Raw genomic sequence first — 21,069 nt, 5'->3', positions numbered from 1 at the left:
TGACGGCTGTTATCAATTTGGAACTAAACATTATATATCGTCCAGACCTGTACGGGTTGGTCGTTTAAGAATGCCCCCCATAAAAATTCCCCAGGCTACAAAAGTTGTTTCTCAGAAGCAGTATCGTATCCCAGGTGGCCATGAAGAAATTAGTGCTACTATTCAGGATTTGGTGGATGCAGGAGTTATAACTCCGGTTACTTCTGCTTGTAATAATCCCGTTTGGCCTGTGCGTAAAAGTGATAATTCTTGGCGCATGACTGTTGATTATCGCGAACTGAATAAACATACACCCCCTTTGACTGTTGCAGGACCAGACATCATTACTTTAATTGAAAGAATTCAAAAGCAACCAGGTAAATGGTATGCGTCCATTGATATTGCCAATGCTTTCTTTTCAATTCCGATTGCCCCCGAGTGTCAGGAACAATTCAGTTTTACATGGAATGGACGTCAAATGACGTTTAGAAGTCTTCCCCAAGGCTATGTACACAGTCCTACGATCTGTCACCGGCTGGTGGCGGAACATTTGTCCGAAATACCTGTACACCCGCAAATCCAGATATGTCATTATATTGACGACATTTTGATTCAAGGTGAGACACAAGATCAAGTTCAGACCCAATTAGATCAAATCCTTGAGTGCTTACGCGAGAAAGGTTGGGAAATCAATCCCGATAAGTTACAAGGTCCATCTCAAAATGTAAAATTTTTAGGCATCAATTGGCATGAAGGTCACAGAGAGGTGATTCCACAAGTGAAACAGAAAATTCTTGATTTTGCGGTCCCAAGAAATAGGAAAGAAGCCCAGAGCTTCATTGGCTTGTTTGGCTTTTGGCGCCAGCATATTCCAGATTTGAGTCAGATATTGGCCCCTTTATATCGAGTCACTCGCAAAAAGAATATGTTTGAATGGGGTAAACCACAGCAAGATGCGTTTAATTTGGCAAAAGAAGCGATTCAGTATGCTTTGGATTTTTGGCCTGTGTGCGATGGTGATGTGGATTTGAATGTGTCCGTGCAAGGTCTTTATGCAAATTGGAGTTTGTGGCAACAACAAGGCAGACATAAAGTACCGCTAGGTTTCTGGACCAAAAAGTTACCCGATGCTGGTGAGCGTTATACACCTTTTGAGAAACAATTGCTTGCATGTTACTGGGCTCTGGTGGATACCGAGCAATTGACTTTGGGACATGATGTGATTTTGAGACCTGAAATTCCTATTATGCAGTGGGTTTTGAGTTCGCCGAAAACTCATCGAATTGGACATGCTCTAGAGGCGAGTGTGATTAAGTGGAAGTGGTACATTCAAGACAGGGCACGTGTGGGACCGAAAGGTGTAGCATCTTTACATGAGCAAGTGGCGCAGGCGCCACCGACTGAGACTGGGAGTGTTTGCTCCGTACCTGTAGTACAGGAATCTCCTGTTAAGTGGGGTAGGCCATTTGATGATTTGTCCGTGGAGGACAGAAACCATGTGTGGTTTACGGATGGTTCAGCAAGGTTCATAGGAGAGAAACGGCATTGTAAGGCAGTGTCTTATAATCCGATCACACAAAAATTGCTGAGTACAACTGGTGAGGGAAAGAGTAGTCAATTCGCTGAATTATATGCTGTTTATCAAGTTTTGAAACAAGAGTTACCTGGCACATGTCATATTTTTACTGACTCCTGGTCCACTGCCAATGGACTGGCGATCTGGTTACCAACTTGGCATTCTCATAATTGGGAATTGCATTCAAAAGAACTGTGGGGAAAAGAATTATGGCAAGAAATTTGGGAAATGCTCCCACAAAGTACTGTCACAATCTTTCATGTGGATGCTCATACCCCGATAGACTCCCTTGACAAATTCTTTCATAACATTGCAGATGAGAAATCTAAAATTGCTGAGGCAGTGGTGGACATGCAAGATTCTGATTTGGCGGGATTGGCGAAATGGGCCCACCAGAAAGCAGGACATTTTGGAGAGGGAGCCACTAGCAGGTGGGCCGCCGATCGAGGAATTCATATTCCTTTAAATTTGATTAAAGACACCATTTTGCATTGTCCTATTTGTCAACATTCTAGACAACGAAAAGTACCTCAAATTGTTAAAGGTCATTTACATCGAGGAAAATTGCCGGCTCAAATTTGGCAAATTGATTATATTGGTCCACTCCCTATGAGTAAAAACTGCCAATATGTTTGTACCATTGTTGATACATACAGTGGCCTTTTAGTGGCCTTTCCTTGTAAACAAGCTACCCAAGTGAATACCATTAAAACATTGGAATTGATTATGTTCTATTATGGTGTTCCATTTCAAATTCAATCTGATAATGCATCCCACTTTCGTGGAAGATTGCTGCAGGAATTTTGTGTGGAAAATAACATCGAATGGCTGTTTCATATACCATATTATCCACAGGCATCAGGCCTTATTGAGAGAACGAATGGTTTGCTAAAAGATCAATTGCGAAAATTAACTGATAACAAATATAAGAATTGGAGAGATTATTTGTTTCAAGCACTGTTAATTCTGAATAATCGTCCCTTTTTAAATGCTGAATCTCCATTAATGCGTTTATTTCCTTCAACTATTGACGCAAAGCCCAACACCATTGGCAATACTGTAATGTACTGGGAAATTTCCCCCGGAGCCCTGGCTCCATGCAGAGCAACCCCAGGTTCCGCAGGCTTGGACCTGCATGCCATGAATGATATCATTATTAAAAGCAAAGATCGAGTTATCATTGAAACTGGTGTTGGTGTCTGTATACCAACTTGAAATTTTGGACTGATTGCCCCTAGATCGGGCCTGACCTTAAAAGGCATTCAAGTACTCGGAGGAGTCATTGACAGCGATTATCAGGGAGAGATTAAGGTGCTCCTGCTGAATAGCAGTGAGGTTGATTTACCAATTCACAAAACTGACCGAATTGCTCAGTTGCTAATCATGCCTGTTTTCAGTGGTGAGATTCAGAAAGGCACTGCCCCAACATTGCTAACTGTGCGTTGACAAAAAGGTTTTGGCTCTACGGATAACCCGGGAGCAAGAGTGTGGGTGCAATCGCCTAAAAATCCCCCTGAACAAGCTGAAGTCATTGCAACCGGTCATGATAATACCATTCTTGTCATGAGACCAGGGAAAGATAGCTGGGAAGCTGTCCCGGCTGACAAATGTTACTTACGAGAATGAATAATACCTGTATTTGATTTTCTTTCAGATCATTCTCTGGACTGTTGCTGCAGGATGTGTCGGCGTTGGACTCCTTTTGGTCTGCTACGTCGGGAGAGGAGGGAAGCCACAGACTTTGGTTGATTCGAGAACCCGAGTACCGCGTTCCTTTGCTGTGTGGGATTCATCATCTAACTTTTGGACTACTTTAGCTAAACGAGTTACTAATTCTCCACATTTCTGCTTGACACCGATCCGTTCGGTGACTGACATTCTAGCGACCTGTCTGGTTGCTGTCCCCGCTTCGTTGGAGACTTTAACCCATATCTTTAATATATCAAATGCCCGTCCCAACGTTATCCTTGGAGACTTCGCCACCCACGAGTATTGTCCTTTGTGTACTATACTTTCAGATCCAACACCCCCGATTCATTCCCATATAACCACATATAATATCACCCAGGGTGATCTGTGTTTCTTCCTAACATGTGATCCCAATGCAATTACTGAATGTATGCTCCTGAAGTTGAGGGCGGCCACTTCTTTTTCAGCTCATGAACGAACTTTGTGCTCCCGAAGACCTCCGAAGTCATGTATTTCTGTTAAAAATAATATGACCTGTAAAAGTTTAGTAGTTGCCCCTAGCCATTATCGCACAATGTTGCTACCTTCTGGATGGCTTTTCTCTTGTGGTAATACCTCCTGGTCCTACATTCCTGCAAATATTTCCGGAGGCCCTTGTGCCATCACCAGACTAAGCTTATTAATGTTTTCTTCACATCCTAATACCTATTCCCGTGTAGTTTGTGATGCTATGATGTTACATGAAGACTGTGATTCTTCCTTGCATTTATATTCTAAATCTGAATACCTTAGTTTAGCTATTTCGATTATTGGTGTTCCAGCCTTGGCCGTCTATAACGCTAAATCAATTGGGAAGATGGCCTGCTGGATGGTTAAGTCTATTAATCACACTTCTACAATTCTATCTGACATGCTATTAGACGCCCAGGGTGAACGCAGAGCTATCTTGCGGAACCGGGCTGCTATTGACTATCTTTTGCTCAAACATGGACATGACTGTTCTGACTTTGAGGGTCTTTGCTGTTTTAACCTATCAGATCATACTAAATCCATTCAGGCTCATATTGACAAACTTCATGACTTGACTGAAGAGGTTAGAAAACACATTGACCAGGGCTGGTTTGACTGGCTCTTCAATTGGTTACCTGACTTACATTCTTTATGACAGATATTAGGGGGTATTATGATTACTATTAGCATTTTAGTAGCTATTTGCTGCTTTATTCAGTGCATTCCTTCCCTGCTCCAATACTGTAGATTTGGCACGAAAAATAGATCAGTTAGTTTTGTTTCATATTATTCTTCTACAGATGTTAGTTCCATTTAACGAATGATTAATAGACTGAAGTCAAGGGTGAAATGTTCTGACCGACTTTTTCGGCCCTCCTTTGAGGGAAGGTGATTGGAGGTGACTTCAGTCTACTATCATTCTAGTGTAAGGATTAAGAACCGTAAATAGGGCCTATTCACAAGGCGTGTTAATATAATTCCGTACCCTTTTCCTTAGATCAGGGCTTATAAACTTATGTTAGGGGATAGATTCATTAGTATTAGTGATAATCCGTCCTTTTGTAAGGGTGTTAGTATACCGTCTATGGAGTTCTGCTTATTTCGGACCTTGTAGGACTCAAACGGGAGAGACTCCATCTTTCTTTCTGCCCCGGCAGCTTGAGATGCTTCTAGGTCAAATGTAATGTTTTAGTTACGAGGTGTTGTTCGCTTGGAAAGAACCGGCTCAGGCTGGCCCTTATCGAAAGACTGTATTTTTCTCTACTCCGAAGACACAACATCAGGCCGGCCGGCTGGGAACGTGTCCTTGGTACGGGGAGGTACAAGAATTTGGTGGGCGGCAGGTTACTGGCCGTAACTTCCCATGAAGGAACGAGCTTCCATATTAGTGAAAGCATGAGGCAGTCAGTGAGTCAGTCTGTAGGCGGCAGCTAGCCGTTAGCATCAATGCCATTAATTATTTCAGGGCAGACAGTCGCCATTTTAAAGTCCGAGAAAGATTGAGGAGCTGATACTCTCTTAGAAAGATTGAAGATACTTTAGCTGGAGCAGCAGGTGAGCTTTGATATTAAGATCAGAGCATAAAGAGTGAAGCAGTTAGTTAAGGGAATAAATACCCGGATGGCTGAAACTGAGTTATAAGATCGAAGCCGAGAAGTGAAGATGGTCCGTGATTGAGAGGAGAGAGGAGTAGTGCAGAACAGCCAGAGAGAGAGCAGCCGATGAGAGGAAGGTTCCAGTGACTTGGAGGAAGGTGAAGAGAACAGAGCATAGCAGTGCAGACGTGTATCCGTGACTGCAGAAGTGTGACCTTAAGACGAGCCAAGGCACCGACGAGAAGGGAACCTAGATGACTGCTGAGTCCAGACTTCATATTAATAATGTGACGTCGACCCTTTCTTACTAGTGTGCACATTCTAACCTTTCATTTTCCTTTGCAGGCTATATGTTATAGTATAGTGTTATATTACTATTGTTGTTCCGATAAATAAAGTACCCCAGTTCTTAGTGAACCAGCATGTGCTTTTTATTCTTGTACAATCAAGGTAACCTGTTCTTCTAGTCAGGCACTGTTTTTTGGTGAACGGACGCAACCCCCGATCAGGTAAGCGGTGGCTGAGCAATGAGGGAGAGAGGGGCCCTTGAAGTGGAGGATAAGTTGTACATCATCTAATTTGACAACTGTTGTGTGATCTATAATATTGTAGTATCATATCCCTAGTAGATAACGAGAGATTCCTCAACATGGAGAGCTAATGGTATTCATAGGAAAGTGATCGTCGTTGGTAGGCGGCGTTAATGAGAACACCAGGGGGACACTGGTGTGTATACCCACAGGATTGTGGCTTGGGATGTAAGTAAGAGAACACCAGCGGGACACTGGTGCCTATACCCACAGGATTGTGGCTTGGGTTACCCACAGGATCGTGGCTTGGGTGAGCACTGATTGCGGTCAGTGTGTAATGGTAACTAATCAGAACTGCCCTAGGGTAGAATAGTCTGGGCCCGGGTTGCCGCGAGACTAGCTGGTGTGAGTGTGATATTGTAGAAAACCTAGGCATGTACATTGCTAATTCCCCAACCTTGGGTAGGAGACATAGATACCTGTTGTAAATAGGTCTTAAGGAGGGAGGTGGTTACGTTTCGGCTGGGTTGGTGGTGCTCTGATGAGCTGATTCTATCTGGTCTGAGAATCCGGTCGTTACACAGGGCTGGGGGATTCCAGGAGACAGAGTGAGTCAGCCCAGTGGTGAATAGAGAGATCTGCATCTAGTTGGGACGGAGGAGTTGAACCTGGGACCTGAATAAGGGTGTGCCTTCCCTCCACAATGCTGGCTCCACCTCCTTTGGTGTGTCTGATGTCTCTGCCCTGCACTGTGAAAGGAAAGAAGGAGTCATGTAAACAGAGTGCTCCTGGACTGACCAGAACTGGTTTGGACTAGGCAAAGGCCCATCTGCCCACAGAGGACAAAGGATTTTGGAGTATAAGTATTGGGATCCTGATCCCAAGAATTTAGATCACTTTTGGACAAACAAGAAGAAACTTTTGCTGAGGAGAGTAACCTGAAGAAACTGAGGAGAGACTACCCCTAAGCTAAAGTGCTGCTTGGGGGGATTGACCTGCAGTGGTTGCCTGACTGCCAAAGAAAGGAGAGAGGAACTTTGTGTGTACTTTTATCAACTTGTGTAAGGATCTCCAAAGGCTTGGAACAGAGCTTGCCTCCTGCCTAAGTCCCAGGGACAACAGACTTCACCCACCAGCTCTCCAAGAGTTCTCCTGAAGTGCCTGCAGTTGTGTTGGACTTTTTGAGGACTTTTGTGTCGCAAGGAGCTGGAAGCGCAACTCAAGATCAAGAAGCGTGTCGCAGAGCTGCCGCTGCCGCTTCACAACAGAAAGTGCCTTGCATCGCCAGAGGAGCAGATTGATATCGCAGCAGACGCCGCCGCATCCCGGAAAGCGTGTCGCAGGAGTAGAGGATTGACGTCGCATCAGACGCTGGCGCATTTCCTTGAAGCGTGTCACAGGGCATGTCGCGGCTCATCGCCGGAGAAGAGGATCGACGTCACTGCAGACGCTGCCGCATCACTAGGAAGAGTGTCGCAGGGTCTGTCGCGGCTTGCATCGTTGTGGAGGCAACTCGCATTGCCAGGAGATAGGCTCGATGCCGCAGCAGATGGCGATCCGGAGCAGGAGAAGCTAGGTGCCAAGAGGGTGCCAGGCGTTGAGGGCGGTGTGCCATTTTTGGCTCCACCCCCCTCCCGAGACCCATGGGGCGTGGATCTTTTACTACACAAACTATACAGGTTCCTCTGAGTGGAGGTAAATCCCACAACTTGTGGTTTGTGTTCTGTTTTGCACCTTTTTACACACAAAACAGTTTTTAACTTTCACGGCCTTTGGTCAGGGTGGGCCTTAGCGAGCCCATACCGCCAAGGTACATGCTACACGGTCCTGACGAATGCCCACGAAATTCTTACACTTAGAAAGGGCAGAAACATGTTGACCACACTTTAAGTGGAAACTCCCATCATAATTTGTGGTAGTTCTTCCACACATACCTTTTTTAACCATGTCTAAACTGACCAGTAAATAAATAATTTTGATTGGTACAGCATTAGACATTTTTAACATCACTTTTCACACCACTGTCACAAAATCCAGCTCCACAGTAATCTGGCGTTTTAGCACACCAGGGAGGCACTCGGCTTCTCCTGGTGGGCCCGATGATGAAGCATGTCACCAACCAGGTTGGTGAGTGAGGGCTTCCCATAAAACCCTTGAAGGTTTCCAATGTGTCAATAAGAGGGTATTTTTCTATAGTCCTTTTCACAGTCTTTGCCGCTGTGTCTCTACATAGACACTTTTGCATATGAAACTCTTCTTTTGTTTTGCATATGTAACCCTGGGGAATAAGAGTGCCTTACACCTTCTCTCTCTCTGATTGTTTCATAGCAGCAGACGCCGCCCCATCACTGGGAAGAGTGTTGTGGGCCTGTCACGTCTTGCATTTTGTCAAGCATCTCGCATCGCTTGGGGAGAGGATCGATGTCACAGCAGACGCTGCCGCATCACCGGGAAGCATGTTGCATCAAGGACAAAGCCCCATCTTTGTTTCTTTGCACCAGATCTTCAGCGCATTACCGACCATGCGTGTAAAGGGCTACCACATCAACTTTCCTTCAACACTTTCATTGCTCTGCGTATCGCATCTTAAGGTACATTTACTCAAATTGTCACATTTTAAGATCTTAAGAGAAGTAAGGAAATTCTACCATTTTTAAGTACAGTATTGTGGATTTTTGTCGTTTGTGGTCTTGTGATAAGTCTATATAAAGAATACTTATTTTTTATATAAAACTTGTGTGGTATCTATCTGTAGTGTTGTCACTGGGTTATATTATGTGTTCACAAATGCATTACACACTGCCTCTGAGATAAGCCTGTCTGCTCATGCCAAGCTACCAAGGGGGTGAGCAGGGGTTATTTTAGGAGTGTACCCCCTTATCCTTACCAGAGGCAAGGGTCCCTATTTGTCACAAATACCTACCTGTGTCAACTAGAGACCCCCAAATCTAACAGTTCTCAACAAAGTTCCAGTCTTTGTCCTCTTCCTTGGCAAGATCAGTAGCTACAGGCCAACGCAGCAAAGCACACAGCAAAGGGGCAGTACTACTATATACAGCTCTCTAGCTCTTTTCCTTGGCAAAAGGTTTCTCTTGAGTTAGAAGTGATCTAATTGTCTGGGGTTTAAGGTCCACTACCTATATCCCATTTTGTTTTTGTCCTCTCTGTGGCAAGGGTCTCTGAGCCCAGTCCAAACCAGTTCTGTCCTCTTTAGTGCAGTATCGCTACAGGAGGTGGAGACAGCATTGTGCATAGGAGACACTGCCTATTCAGGTGCAAGTGAAACTCCTCCCACCACTCTAAATGCAGCCAAGGCCTGTTCAACTCAGGTATGAGTCACCCAGGAAAGGCAGGACACACATCACACCCCCCTTGTGGCTGTCTATAGTAAATGCACATCCCCAGCCCCTGTCACTCCTGTCACACCAAAACCAGACCGTCAATACACAAACAGCAGAGGCACACAGAATGGTTAAACAAGAAAATGCTTACTTTCTAAAAGTGGCATTTTCAAACACACAATTTACAAACCATCTCAGTAAAAAGATGTGTTATTAAATTCTGAGTTCAGATAGCCTATCCCCACTTCTCTATCTTGTCCCAAGGGAAAGTTATACCTGTAAGATGTTACAAAGTAACCACCATGGTAGCCAATGGGACAGATAGCCTTTCAATAGTGAAAAAACGAAATAGACAATATTTCACTATCAGGACATGTAAAACCCACCAGCCCATGTCCTATCTTTTACCCACACCGCACCCTACTCATGGGGGTACCTTGGGGCTGCTTGAGGTGTGCCTTACATGTAAGAAAAGGGAAAGTGGGGTCCTGGCAAGTGGGTGCACTTGACAGGTCGAAATGGCAGTTTAGAATTGCACGCAGACACTGCGGTGGCAGGACTGAGAGACCCTTTTATTGCTACTAATGTGGGTGGCACAATCAGTGCTGCAGGCTTACTAGTTGTGTTTGATTTACAGGCCCTGGCACACTCAGTGCTCTTTACTAGGGGCTTACCCGTAAATCAAATATGCCAATCATGGATAACCAATCATAATAACAATTTACACAGGGAGCACTTGCACTTTGATACTGATCAGAAATGTCAAAGTGCCCAAAGCACCTAAGCCAGCAAAAACGAAATCCAGCACAGCATCAAAAATACAGCAGGTAGAGGCAAAAAGTCAGGGGAAACCACGCCAAGGATGCCAAGTCGAACAGCACACAATACTTTCTCTTTAGGATAACATTGGCTATATTGTGCAAAGCTATTAGTGTCAAAGGATCTTACTGCGTACGTACTATTGTTGTTTCAAGAGCAGTTCCCAGTCCTATAAGATACCAGAATCCAGCACAGTTTGCCTTTGTTAATTTCAACTGACTTACATTTCTGCATTTAGACAAAACTTTCTTCATAGCAAAGTAACTCAGCCTCGACATTGATGTTATTGAGTGTATTTACTTGTATAGTGCAGTATCTGTGTTTCAGACCAACTGATCTTGATTGCAGGAGGCCTTGCTATCATTGGAGTGTTTAGCTAACAAAGGGAGCAACTCAGTCTTTCAGTTGTAGTGCAACTGGAGCACAGTGAACGTAAACTCCATACGTACTAGCCAGTAAGCACTGTCTGTCCTAAAATCCAGGTTTAGACGTCCATTTTCAAGTAAAGCCGAAACAGCCAAGAAGAAAAACATAATCAACGATCTCCCAATTTAGGAAGTTTAACTAAGACCAAGGACCCGAGTGAAAATCAGACTTTTAAAGGAACATTGCCTTGTTATAATTGCAGTCATTGCAACTGTATAATAAAAGGAAACGTCACGACACACCCAAGCAAAGGTTATAACATCAAACTGAGAGTCAATGCTACCTGCGACAGTATGAACATTATTTATCTACTGAAATGTCCTTGTGGACAAGATACGTGGGTAAAACAGAGCGTAAAATGAAGGTTCGCTTGAATGAGCACAAATCTAACATTCGCAACAAATCCATAAAATCTACAGTTGCTATCCATTTTCAGGAAGCTGCACATAATATCAGCCAATTGAGATTTTTGATCTTGGAGACTGTTTCTAAACATGAAGGAGTTGATAATAACAAATTACTTTTGAAACGTGAAAACTTTTGGATTTACAAATTAGACACTCTGAAGCCCAATGGGATGAATGACAGGGTTGAATTTAGTTGTTACCTATAGAATCTAAACTTTCAATTAACTTTATTGACAATGTACTTGCTAGACATGCCAATGATTGACCGCGATCAGATGTTTTTTTCAATTTTCCTAATTTATTTATTTTTTACATTGTTCATTTTGATTACGTAGTATGGTTGTATCATTAGAATGTAATATATGCTGCTAATTCTTAAACTATGAATGCTTCCTTAGCCTGTTTACATCGTTCCAATATGGCACTCATCCTCACAGCTAGAACGTTAGTCCTTCCTTTATGTTACAGCAATAACTTCTAATCGCGAGTTAAAACGCCGGCTGACTTTACACTCGAGCAACATTTTTGAACGGATACTTGATACGTTACTGCTTCTTACTTATGTAAGTTAACGATTAAGAACTTGTTATTAGGATTATAGGAACAATTTGTTCCTTTTTCATCGTATTTGCCACTGTTTAAATAACTTTTTAAATCTTGGGTGATAACTGCCATGGCGCGTAAATAACTTTTGAAACTCTAGGATATAAGATGAGCGCGTAATTACCATACTTGAATTCGATGACTATCTTGTTGTTGTTATATCTTTAGACATTCTATGGTCATTTGTAGGATAAGAATTTGCGATTATATTCGACTTGTATGAATTTATTTTCCACTGTTCCTTCATTATGTCACGGGTGATTCAATTTTGGTCTATTAGGTTTAAGCTATTTTGATATTCATTACTGGGGGCGTTGGCCTTTTCACTATTTCTGTATTTGATAGATAGTTCTTTTTCTGTAATTTCACTAAATGTGGAATTTATAGTTTCTGTTACCTCATGTATTATATCTTTTTGATTATAGACATATATCCCTGATGAAGGCTCAATAGCAGCCGAAATGCATTGGATTATGGATATGTTATAAGGATGTGAATCAACTTAATTCGTTTGGAATTGTAATTGAGAATGAATGTATGAAAATGAAGAAATTCTTGAAAATAAGAAAAATAAATGAATGTGAGCTAAACAAATATTGGGATTAATTGCAATTCATCATTAATTGAGGACACCCCTTTGGGGTAATATGAGCTGTGACTCGGGGACGTCTCCCAGATGGGACACACTGTTGTGCCATATAATTGTAAAACACTGAGGAGCACCATCCGAAAAGTTCAAAGTGCTTCCTCGTGTACTGACTGAAAGGGTTCAGTGTATGCATTGTTTTGGCTGGACAGGAACCCAGCTACAGTCAGCGACAATACTCTTTCACAATGTCTGGCAAACAAAGTCAGAAACAAAGGAATGAATGACTTATTTCAGGAGCTGGCATCTCAAAAACACTTTCAGTTTGAGATTAATGTTGATTTAATCTCTAAGCAAAACATGATGCACATTAGATTTTCCATGAGTCTTGTTGTAGGCGAAGGGTTTAGTACAGGAAGAGCAATAGGAGACCTTCCTCATATATGGGGATTGTTTTGTACCCAGTGCACCTCTGAGGAAGAACCATGACAACGTTGCCACAGCACATGGACTCGCACAAAGGGATTGGTGCCAGGAATGGTACCATGCACCCATTCCTGCAAACATTGACCTCAGTCATTTATGAGACCATATTTTAACACACAAACCAAAACCCTCTCTGTCCAAGGAAAATTCTGAGATAGAGAGATCACACTGCATTTACATGGGGTGGGAGTTGGACGACACGTCCTGAGTTACATAAGAAATTGTACACCGACAAGTCAGAATTATGCTGCTATCAACCAGTCCCTTATAAGCCACACTGGAAGCAGCTTCTTGGTTGATAAAATAAGAAGCCTTTTGGTGGCTTCTAAAACAGACAAACTTAGAGCCACATTTGCCAGTTTTTCACGCAACGCAGCATGACAGCTTGCTGTGCTGCGTGATAGGTAGAGGGCAGGAATGCACCATATCTATCAAGATATGGAGCATTCTTAGTCTTTTCTTGCGCTGGAGCACTTTTGGCTGCTTAGAGCAGACGCAGACCCACTTGCACCATGGTGCAAGGGTGTCTGCATTCCATTCATGATTTGAGGGTTTTTTCTCTCTCTATGTGTGCTGCAGAAAGCAATACTTGTAGAAAGAAAAAAAAAATACAAATATTTCTCCTGGTAATGCCTCCCCTGGGAAGGCATAGCAGTGTGCCGCATTCCCAGGTCTACCACTCATGGTAGTTCAGGTAAAGCACCAAAATCCATAGATGGATGCGTGGGAACACCCAACCACCACCTATGGAACCCCTCCCTGGGGCAGAGTAACACAAGGCAGGTACTTGCATTGCCTTGTGTTAGTCCAGATTTACAATGCACTGCAGAGCCACAGAATGTGGCCTTGTGGTGCAAGGGTGACACAAAACTTTGATAAATATGCCCCAAGCCTTATTCAGCTTTGTGTAACCATTCATCTAACACCTATGTGTCCGTATGAAAGATTACCGATTGAATTCACCCTAGGATAAGTAAAAAGTTGCAGGATGTTACAACTGCAACAACAAGTTCTGTACTTGTGTCTTGTGGAAGTAAAGTAGAAGAGGCAGCACTGTTCACTGATGATGGATGCAGCCACTTTTCTATGGTCCCTGATGTTTGCCATTTTATGGCTCCTTATGTGGGTAACAGGAATGTGCGAGATAGGGATATTAGTGGGGTGTTTAGAATGCATGGCGATTGAACTAGTCAGGACAGCAGTCTGTGTTGCTTGTTAGAAGGCAAATGTTTTGTGTCTCACCCTAAAGGACACAGTAGACATATCCTCACAAATGTCTCATCATTTAGACCCGTGAAGCTTAGATGGACATCAAACATCAACTCTCTGTTGATGTTGGTATATCCTTGGTAGGTTACAAGTTTCTTCATTGGATGATACATACATCAATGGCGTCCACCGTGTGTGAGACTTGATTCACTTTGTATACAACTCTCGTGTCTTTTTAAGATGTTTGTGTTCTGAGTGGAACAAAATACCATGCCACATGGAAATTGTATTGGGGTGGGCTAAAGTTTTCCTTTTACTTACAATAACAGGACACATAAATAAACTGCCTCTGTGAAAGGGTACGTAGTTTCTTAACTTGGCTATGGTCAGGTTTAACATGCCGGCAGCCATCTGATTTACAGCCATAGGATAGCCCACCCACAAAGAGTGGCTGTTCCTGCAGCAATGTCTGGTGATGAAGGTCGGTCAAAGGATGTGCCTCAGTTTCGGTCTTCACCAGGACACAATTACAGAGAGTGATAAAGTGCCTTTTGCAAGGGGTAACTGAGTGAGATAAATTTGAGATATTCTTTGTCTCTGATGGTGCTGGTTGTATTGTGATGTCTGTGAGTAAATAAAATGTTGCACATTTAAATGAATTTAGTAATGTGTGTATGTACATTTGATATATCGCATTGTGATGTGCTGTTGTGTTTACATGGTACTAGATTTTTACGTTTCGCCTGCACAGTGTTTGCGCTGTGCTTGTGAAATCTAGACATCCTCCGACACAGCCACATCTCCGGCCACCTGAGAGACCTGCACTGGCTCCCCGTCAGCAAAAGGATCACGTTCAGACTCCTCACCCACACACACAAGGCTCTCCACGACTTGGGCCCCAAGTACCTCAACAACCACCTGACCTTCTACACGCACACCCGCCAGCTACGGTCGACCAGACTCGCCCTCGCTGCCGTTCCACGCATCCGCAGAGCCACCACCGGAGGAAGATCCTTCTCCTACCTGGCAGCCAAGACATGGAGCTCCCTTCCCATCCACCTTCGGCTAACCCAGGACCACCTCTCCTTTAGGAAGCAACTCAAGACCTGGCTTTTCGAGCACTAACGGACCCCTCTCTCCCAGCGCCTTGAGACCCTGCCGAGTGAATAGCGTGCTATACAAATGCCATGATTGATTGATTGATTTATTATTTAATATATCTTAAAAGGGTGCTCAGTTCCAGGGGCCGAGGTACAGTATTCATTCGCTTTTGTGTGGAACCTTTTTTTATGCATTTTAAGAATTCTTCGTGTGGCACCCAGGACAGCTACATTCTTATTATTTCATTGCACATTTTGTTTTCAGTCCCTGGCAGCACGCTTTGAAATCGTGCTTATGCAGATGCATTATAATGAAGTATTTTTTCACATGGTAAGATGCATGGCTACTTAACACGTACTGAATTATTCTCTGTCTTTAAATAATTCTGGGGCGCTTATCCTTGTATCGACCCCACGTACCAACAGAGTATTTGCTGACCGCAGTGACTCGACCTGCTTTGACTTCACAGTTATATCTATGCCAGTGACTTGTTCTTCTTTCTGTCTTTCTACCTTTCTCCACATTACTTTGTGACAGTACCAATCAGCCAATTTTAGTATGTGCTGTATTCTGTCACAGGAAACATTGGACCCAGAGTTAGCCTCTCAACTATAGGCCAATATCTCTGCTTCCTTTCTTTTCTATGGCCCTGGAAAAAGTGGTGAATCATGCCACCACAGCATTTGTCAAAACAAATTAAATACTCCACCAGAGTCAGTCTGGATTTTGGACAAATTTCAGCACTGAGACAGCGCTGCTGGAATATCAGAAGCCATAAAGGACGTGGTGGATAGTATTGTTTACGGACGATACGCAGTTGCTTTTTACCTGCAATAAAGATACAGATTTTAATGGAGACATGATTAACGGCTGCCTAACAGAAGTGTTCTCCTGGCTCCAGTGTAACCAGCTCAAATGTAATCCTGAAAAGTCAGAGATCATCTTCTTTGGCCATCCCCCAAGTAACGCCTGGCGTAACTGGTGGCCAGCGGACATGTCCCCCCCCTTTAACTCCCGTAAACACCGTGAAAAATCTAGGGGTGAAGTTGGATGAGAATCTCTCCATGCAGGCTCAGATCCAGGAAGTGGCCGGATCTTGCTTTGGCATGCTGAAGATGCTAAAGCAGGTTCTGCCTCTCCTGACGATCACCCACAGAAAAACGGTGGTCCAAGCACTAATGATCTCTAGGTTGGACTATGTGAATGTACTATACCTAGGGTTGGCGGAGTATCTATTCGAAAGGCTACAGGTGGCCCAGCATGCAGCAGCCAGGGCAATACTCATGCTTGGCCCAAGAGCACAGATGTCCACACAGCTGAAATCCCTGCATTGGCTCCCAGTCCGCAAGAGGATCCATTTTAAGGCCATGGTTCTGGCTTTTAAGGCTCTCCATGGCATATGTGCCGGGTACATTGTGAAGATGGTCTAATTCTATTGCCCTCACCGCACACGAAGGTCCTCAGCACTTTAGTTGGCACATACCTCCAAATACCACTGAGCGCAGATCGGGAGACGCTCCTTCCAGGTTCTAGCGGCGTAATTGTGGAACAATCTGCTGGTGGAATTACGACTGATGCAGGATCTACTTGCATTCAGGAAATCACTGAAAACCTGGTTGTTCCAGCTATAATACTCAGTTTGGTGGTCATAGCGCACAGCCAATGTTGTCCCCCTGCCTCAGCGCCGGGACAATCAATTGAGTAGCTGCGCGCTTTACAAATATCCATTTAACAAAACACATTCATACCGGCACTTACTCAGCGTTACATTCACTTCTGCCTGGCTCTTGGGGATGCCTTATGTCCTGTAGCCCTGGGTGCAGCCCACCATTGCTTTTCCAATTTCTGCCTGCCCTATAATGACTTCTTCCATTTCATCAAACCAGAAGGTGCCCCCCGCCCCCACCATGCCGCCACCTAGTCATAAGGAAACATTTACTTTACACCCACCAAACAAATCTAGAGAGGAGCTCCAATCTGCACCAAGGCTCGGACTTTCCTCCTCGCTGCTCCATTTTCAGACCTTTCTTCCTTTCCACTGCTTTCTTTACTCCCTCCTCCTTCTCACCCTTCAGGAGCTCTGTTCTCTTCTCATTAAATTTTCCTTCCCTTTTCATTTCTTTCTCGTTCTATCCTGTCACTCGCTTTCTTTATCTTTCCTTAATTACTCCTTCATTCATATCTCCCATTTCCGTCATTCTTGAGCTTTGTTTTCAATCTTTTCTCAAATTTTTCTTCTTTCAGTTGCCATAACGTCCTTTTCACCCATATTTTACTACTAAACAGCCACAAATGCAGTCTTGCAGGAACTAGGGGCATGATTTGAATGGTGCAGCAGGTGCAGTGGTACCGGGCCCAAAAGTTGTCTGAATTCCTCGAAACACATATTATTGCTATTACGTCAATTAATTCTATTATTTCCCTCTCTCGTTTCATTTTCTCAAAAAAATTCTATTACGTACCCGCACTATACCACTAGTAACAGCACAATGTATAGCCTTTTTGCCCATAAACAGGTCATAACACTTTAACAGACTTTCTGTAACTCATATTGTACAACTACTCAGCAATCTACAACTTAAAACAAAAAAACAGCTTATTAATAATCACATAGCTGAAACCTAATGCATTTACCAATGCTTGTTCTGATTGGATTCATACTGGTCTCCTTACCTCATGTCAACCTCATTTTAGTTACTCTCGACCCCTGTGATCCCTAGAACCATCGGACCAGTTAAATAAAAGAGAAATAGGCAACTAATATTGAGATTATGATGAACTATATTTCTCAGTTTACAGAAGTACATCTCTAGTGCCACGTGCAATATTTTCATCCATTCTGCTGCCGGGGGAATATTAGCTGCGAGATGTACTTTCACGAAGATTATAAAGAGGGCTGTTTCCTTGGGGGATAACCCTGCAGGCGCTCGCAGGAAACGAGCGCGCCCTTCAGAGACCGGAGCTCACAAAAGCCTGGGCTCAATTTTCACCTCCAAAGTGTCACATTGGAGAGTCAGCGGGTGCAAAACTGATCAGCCGAGCAGAGCACACGGTCTGGCAGCAGACGGAAAGCAGTGTGTAGGAAGCCATCCTCCAGAGTCGCCCCCACCCTCCCCACCTGCACCCTCCCCCACACTGATTGCACTACATCTCGCACTCCTGGAGGGGGCAGCCCTCCCGGGCCCTTCAGTTCGGATCTTTGATCCAGGGATGGGGCGCTGCTAAATGTAATGAGACTGGTCCTGTCCCCGTTCTCGGAAGCACACGTGCCAGTCCCTCACGCATCAGACCTGAAGCCGCCTTCAAGACCACGAATCCCGAGAGCTCTTCTTGTATCACTCGCTGGAACTGTAATATTACACTGAAGCCCACCCTGGTCTCTCGATGCAAATACATATGCTAAGTATTGAACAGTGTGCAACCCTGGGCTATTCTACTCAGCCACTAGGGTTCATAAAGTGACTTTTTTGTGATCCTGAACACAGTTTTTCTTGCAACGTGGTTGAGAGAGTTAAACACAAGATCGACGAGTGTCAACTTTCATTGGGTTGTCAGGATCCACATAATCCATTGCAGCAAAACATCTCCAAGTGCAAAACTTTACCAACGCTGTTACCATAAAACAAAGGCAGCCATTAGCTTCTGTGCCAAAGCAATATCAAAGTAACCAAGCAGCCCTTTCAACTATTTCTAGCAGAACCTTAATACTAGCCAGTGCCATACCATTCTAAGAGGTCATTCACCATGTCTGGTTGAAAGGCCTTGCCAGGATAATCAGACATGTGATCTCTTATGAGAAATACAACAGGTGAGGAGTTTCTGGTCTGCTTCGCTGACCGAAGGCACTTCTGGTGATAGTGAGAGAGGGTACAGGAAGGTCTACTAACATTGTGGTATTACGTATTAAAAACATAGGGGCATATTAGCAAGAACCTCGTTAAAATTATCGCTGTTTTAACGGTAGTAAACTGCCGCTAAAACTGCGATAATTGGCTTGCTAATATACGTTTTGGTATTCCAATAGAAGCCCAGTATAGATGTGCAGGACATCTAACCTGGGCTTCTATTGGAATTCTATAACACATATTAGTAAGCCCATTATCGCCGTTTTAGCAAAAGTTTCATGCTGCTAAAACGGCGATAATTTTAACGAGCTTCTTGCTAATATGCCCCATAGTTCTATAAGAATTGGATGCTACTGTTGGAGAACATAGCTTTAACATGGTATGGTGCATGTTTCACAATAACATAAAAATGGCTTGCATCTGTCAAAAAAATTAACAATAACAGAACCAATATTTTAAAGATGTCCTACAGTCACAGATTACACCTCCCAGTAATGGTAAACAATTGCATTACAACGAGTTTCGCTGGCTGCACTGAATTGCGACTACCTGGTCTTTGGATCTTGACCAAGATGTAAGGAGGGAGCAGGAGAGACAATGAGGGGGTGGAGCAGAGTGTTGGAGGGAAAAGAAGAGGGAAGAGTGTGGGTAATCTAGGGGTACTGGTCACAAAGACACGATAGGAAAGAGATGAATTCAATTAGAAATCATGATACTTTATTAGGTGAAATGCTGCAGAGTTATCCAGCGAAGTAAGTACTTTAAAACTGGTGCCAAGTATGCGCGTATTCCACCTATGTCTCAGTCACTGAGTAGCAGATTATTAATTTTTAGGAGTTCACTTTCAATTTCTGATCCTGGGCGGAGGGCTTACTAGAACCCATTTGTCACTGGCATCTCATTGTCGAAAGATCGAGCCACCATCATAGTTTTTTATGTTTTCATTCCACAGTCCCTGCTTACGTTCTGAATTTGAAGTCCTCCTTGTAGTGTGTCAAATATGCTCCCCATGGTTGTGAGGAAGTAAACTTCCAACTACAGTGCAGAGATGCAGAAGCCTACTCACCAAGGCTCTTTTTCAGATAGGAACATATTTCATCCTTGTAACATCAACACTGACTGGTCCAGACGATTCAAGGGCCTGGTTACAGCCCTGAAGAAAATGAGGCACAGGACAACAGATTCCATTTTGGGGGAAATTGCTCAATGGGTTTGTACTGTGGGCAAAAGGCACAAAAGAACTTATAGTTCAACATAACATGCATGCATCCCTGTTCAAATACAGCATCTTCTACAACTAACTTGTAACACTTTGGGGCATCATTTAATTTACACCTGGTGCTACCAACCACATCAAAACTATGAGCACTGTGGAACAGTGTTGGTCCGGTGTTTTTACTCAGACATTTTGGCTGCTAAAAGCAGCCCAACCGTGCTGGTGCAATATCAGGGATAAATGAGGAATCAACTTGGGAATCAAGTGAGGAATTTACTGTTTCCTTGGTAATTCCTCTTTTCTTAAGGGAAACCCAACACATAACCCACAGACGTGCCCCCTTGATCCTGGAATTAAAGATACCCCAAGCATTGGAAACTTCAGGGAGGTGGGGGCAATACACGGAAGAATAATAGCGTGCTCCTAATCAGGTCCACAGAAGCTAAATTAGTTTAGGATAAATACCACACATATACTGCCACATGCATCAAAGTTCAATTTTGCGATTACCAAATAGCAATTTTCAAATGTTAATGCATCAAAAAATAATAAAAATATTTGCCAATAGGTAAAAATTGCAATTGCTACTAGTGATTGCCAAATACCAAATCACCCAAAATGTGAATATGCAATTAGCGAATCGCAAATAGTGAGTCCGATTTTCCGAGGCAGCATTATTAACTCCCAACCAGGAAGTGATGCAGCCCATGCTGGCACCTGTGTACTGAGAAAGACAGAGGAGAAAGCAGACTGTAGGAGCACAGCAAAAAGGAAGCATTTTCTCACACTGAATCAGTGCAAGGACAACAGAATGGCTTTGAGAAAAAGTGAGAAGGCAGCATAGCGCCAGGGGAAGCTAAAGTTCAGCTAAAAGGAGCTTGAAATCCTCAATGATGACATTGTAAAGAGCCATGATAAGCTCTTTGGGAAGCAGCCACTCCACGTCCCTGAGTCTGAGAAAAGAAAAATCTGGCTTGCAATCCAATCCAGGATCAATGCAGTGGGTGTCACACAGTGTTCGATCGAAGATCTGTGCAAGCGCTGGTATGACCTGCAGAGCCGTGCCAAGGAAAAGGTTTCTGACAAGCTTGCGGATGCCAGGAAGACTAAAGGAGGACCATCCACCAAACAGACAATACACTCCTGAAGGA

This window comes from Lissotriton vulgaris, chromosome 7 (assembly GCF_964263255.1).
Source record: "Lissotriton vulgaris chromosome 7, aLisVul1.2, whole genome shotgun sequence".
Lineage (NCBI taxonomy): Eukaryota > Metazoa > Chordata > Amphibia > Caudata > Salamandridae > Lissotriton > Lissotriton vulgaris.
This window is presented reverse-complemented; position numbering follows the sequence as displayed.